The sequence below is a fragment of the Myripristis murdjan genome, chromosome 7, assembly GCF_902150065.1.
Source record: "Myripristis murdjan chromosome 7, fMyrMur1.1, whole genome shotgun sequence".
In the NCBI taxonomy this organism is placed as follows: Eukaryota; Metazoa; Chordata; class Actinopteri; order Holocentriformes; family Holocentridae; genus Myripristis; species Myripristis murdjan.
Genome location: NC_043986.1, coordinates 1,125,328 through 1,129,489, shown reverse-complemented (window position 1 = coordinate 1,129,489; position 4,162 = coordinate 1,125,328).

Genomic DNA, 4,162 nt, shown 5'->3' with positions numbered 1-4,162 from the left:
CAAATTTGCTTGTTCCATTGGCAAAATTTGTTTCTTGTTTCAAGCAAATTTTCACTTGAAACAAGTGAATTTGAAACAAATTTGAAACAAGAGAGTGGGAAGCAGGAAGTGAAGGGGTTAAAGTCTGCAGAGCGGCACCGTCTAACTCCTGCAGAGCTACGGCCCACGGGACTTTGTTCCTTTGGACGGGCCTCGTACTCAGACCTCAGTTTGTCCACTTTCTGGCAGATAGATCTGTCCCAACACACAATGTGCCGGCTCTCTCACTACGTATCTCATAACGTCCTCATTTCGTCAGACAGCGTGGATTTGGCGTTGTCCTCTGTCCAGACAGCGAGCAGAGCCCTGATGTCCTCGTCCTTCATTTTCCTTTCCTCTGTTATGTTTCTGCTATAAAGCGAGCTGCTTTGCTGACTGATCAGCTGCACCGTCGCCCCGCCCACAGCCAGGTAAGCCCCGCCCACAGCCAGGTAAGCCCCACCCACAGCCAGGTAAGCCCCGCCCATGGCCAGGTAAGCCCCGCCCACCAGCCTTAGCCCCGCCTCAGAGCTGGGTTAGCCCTGTCTCATTCTCACAGTTCTTTCGTTAATTTTCTTGTGAAAACAGAACACGTTTCTGCTAGCCGTGCCTCGGCTCTCCAAACAAACTCTTCTGCCGCCGCCGACACATCAGGTGAACATCTGCAGCGGTTGCCATGGCAATTTGTCGATGATTTGCCGTGAATCAAGGACCCACAGCGGTTCTACCCTGTTCTACCTCTACGTGTGGGCCTTCGTGACCTCGGTGAAAAACAATCCACTGATTATCAAATTATCAATCTCCTGTTGATTGATTGATTGACTGATTGATTGACTGATTGATTATTCGACTAACATTCTCAGCTCCATAGTTTTGAAAATGAGCTCCTCAGATCAGAGCAGCTTGTAGCATCACATCCTGTCTGTCTGCCTGTCTGTCTGCCTGTCTGTCTGACTCATCACACTGCCTGAGGAGATGACTAATCTCTTAATCACAGCACACACACACACACACACACACACACACACACACACACACACACACACACACTCCATGTATTGTGTGTTTTGTCTGTGTTTGAATGTCTTTTTTAGATTCCAGTCATAACGAGGTTGTGTTTGAGCACCTGAACTCGTCTGCTCACTTCCTGCTGAGCGGAGCCACAACAAGCCGCCGCCACGTCCATCACTTATCAATGGAAACAACAATCATGATCAGGAGGTGCTCAGCAGAGAGGCACAATAAAAACATTTAAAGGAGACCGTCCCACTGATTTTGAACGTTTGGTCGTTCATATTTTCCATGTCAACAAACCGTTTATCAAATCCTGCAGGAGCTCCAGATTTCACAGCCCAGAGTCAAAACAAAATGTGAGTTTGTGGTTGAAGCAGCCGCCTCATAATGTTCAGAAACCACACAGCTGATGATTGGCTGTGGAAAGCAAAACGTTTCCCCAGTTAGGGACTATTTTCCCTGGCGGAGGAGGAGAGAACACGCTGCACACTACATGCTTTTAAAGGGACATTATGCTTAACTGAAGTGAGGACCCTGTAGACTCAACTGACAAAATGTGGAATAACCACATCAGGTGATGGTTGAGTCTACATGGTTCTCATCGTCCACACTTATTCCACATTTTCTCATCAGTTGAGTCTAAATGGTCCTCGCTGCAGTTTTTCTAAGCAACAAATCAGAAGCAGGTTCCTCGTCTCATCGTTGCTGACTGAGCTTTTATTGTGAAAGGTTCCACAGTCCGTTCTCTGTAATGGATCTGATTTCAAATGCAGTGAAGACAAAACTCAGGCAGAAATGGACTGAAGGAAAAGTCAAAATTACTGACTTTAAAAATATATATGCACCTAAAAAGCTGCTCAGTCACAGTGAAGTGAGTAACTGAGGCTTCGACCTGCCGTCCAGACGCAGGACGACCTGGACTGTCCTCATTATTAATATCATTGTTGTTATTATTATCAGTAATAGTAGATGTAGTAGTATTTCTCATAGCTGACAGTAAAAAAACACACGTTGGTGTATTTTCTCAGCTCCAGGCCCTCGAACGCCTCGTGTCTGGAGGCTCAGCTGGTGTGACATCTGAAGCAGCCACTGATCTGCTCTCTGTTGTTTTCAGTTCAGTCCACCAAGTTAACACTCTCCCTGGTCAAAATCCAAAATACTCATTAACCAAGTAAAGCAAAAAATATGGCAAAAATATTAAATTACATTTAAAAAAAATGTTTAAAAAAAAAAAAGCAAAAACTGCTAGCACAAATATTAAATGTAAGCCTTAAATATTAAAAATTAAAATGACACAAATATTTAACAAGTAAGATAAACTACCTCTACAGAACTTAATGGTAACTGACTTTATGGTGACTGTGATTGTTTGGTAATAATTATTGGGCAGATTTGAAAGTATAGCTCACAGTTGGTCTGCACCTCTCTCACCTCCCTGAAACAAAACCGCTGTGGGAGGTTAAGAATTAATTCACTAATATGTGAACAAAATAAACCTGTTGATTTGCACAGAGCGCCCCCTGGTGTCAGCTGAGACTGAGAAAACTGAGCAGGAATTCATAATCTGTGCTCCTGGATTACACCGCCATGCCTGCAGATTTTCTCCTGGAGAAGCGAGGACGCAGGTGTGACGCACCTGTGGGCGCGACGCCGCAACCTGAGGGACCATGTGACCACAGCGACGCTCCGTGGATCTCTGTGGAAAAAAATAATGGATTGTGTCAGTCATCTCCACGCTTCCCATTCATTTTTTTTTTTTTTTTTTTTTATTGATGCATTTATTTGTCCCCTTGGGGAAATCGATTTGCAGCAGAAAACTCCCATGGCATTTCAACACACAGAACAACTGAACACATCCACATCCATTCATCAATACACACAAGCACAGCAGCTTTACATTTGAAAAGAGAAATAAATAAATGTTTGTGAACACATGTATCCTAGCTAAAGCTCGACAGCCATCTCCTTCGTCCAAGACGGGGCCATGCTCCTCCTCTCCATCATGGAGGAGGCTCACCTGTGCTGAGTCATCAGCATACTTAATAAAGTGCCTATTTGGGAAAGCGCTCCAGCATGAATTTGTATATATATATATATAAAAAAAATAGCAGTGGAGAGCCCGTGGAAGTGATGAGTTTACGTGAAAGTGATGTTCCCACTCTGACCTGCTGTGTTCTGCTGCTAAGAAAATCAACAATCCATAAAATCAGCTTAGATGGGAGGGAAAATTCTGTTTCCAATTTATCTGCTAAGGTACTGGGCAAAACTGTGTTACACGCAGAGGAAAAATCAACTAACAGAGTCTTTTCATGTGCCTTTGGCTTCTCAAGGTGTGAGCATAACACAATGCTTACATGCTTACATGAGAGATTAGCACCTTTACTGGTTTTAAATCCAAGATAAAATCATGGCTTAAATCAACTCAATCATGTACCCATCAATCATAAACTCAAACACTGGCTCACAGTTCAGTTGGTTTGTAATCGTGTTAGTGTCAGTGTGTTTTAACATTGTATTGTCTTGTCTTAGCATTGTGATTTTATTGTTGTTGTGTTTTTAAGACTGTGAAACCTTGTTATTGTTGTTGTCTGATAAGGCTGTTTTTGTGACAATGTTTTTATACTTGTTTGTATCTGTATGCGTTTATCTGTTTTAGATAGATAGATAGATTTTTTTATTGTCATTGCACAATCATATACGTATAATAATGCAACGAAATTAGGGCTCAGTCCTTTCGGTGCAGGGGAGAATAGAAAGCATCGTGCATTCTGCTAGTTGAATAGCCAAGTCCAGTAATAGGGGAGACCGGGGCTTGTTGTCACATGGGTAAGTTGTCACATTGCAATTATCTTCTCCATCAGAGGGCGCAACAAAAAAGTGGAATACTAGTTTTCTTCCTTTACATGGTCAGGTGTCATGTCCTGTCTGAGAAGAGAATAGCACATTGTGAGCTGAGGTGAGCACCAATTAACCATTTTGCACAATCCAAAGTAAAAAATATCAACTTGATATATTTCAAAATAAGCTTCTTTCAGGTAAAAATCCTAACAGTGATAAATGTGGACTTGTTAGAGGAGAGATTAAGGCATCCTGTCATACCTCAGTCATTGTTCTGTTTTAAACTAACTTT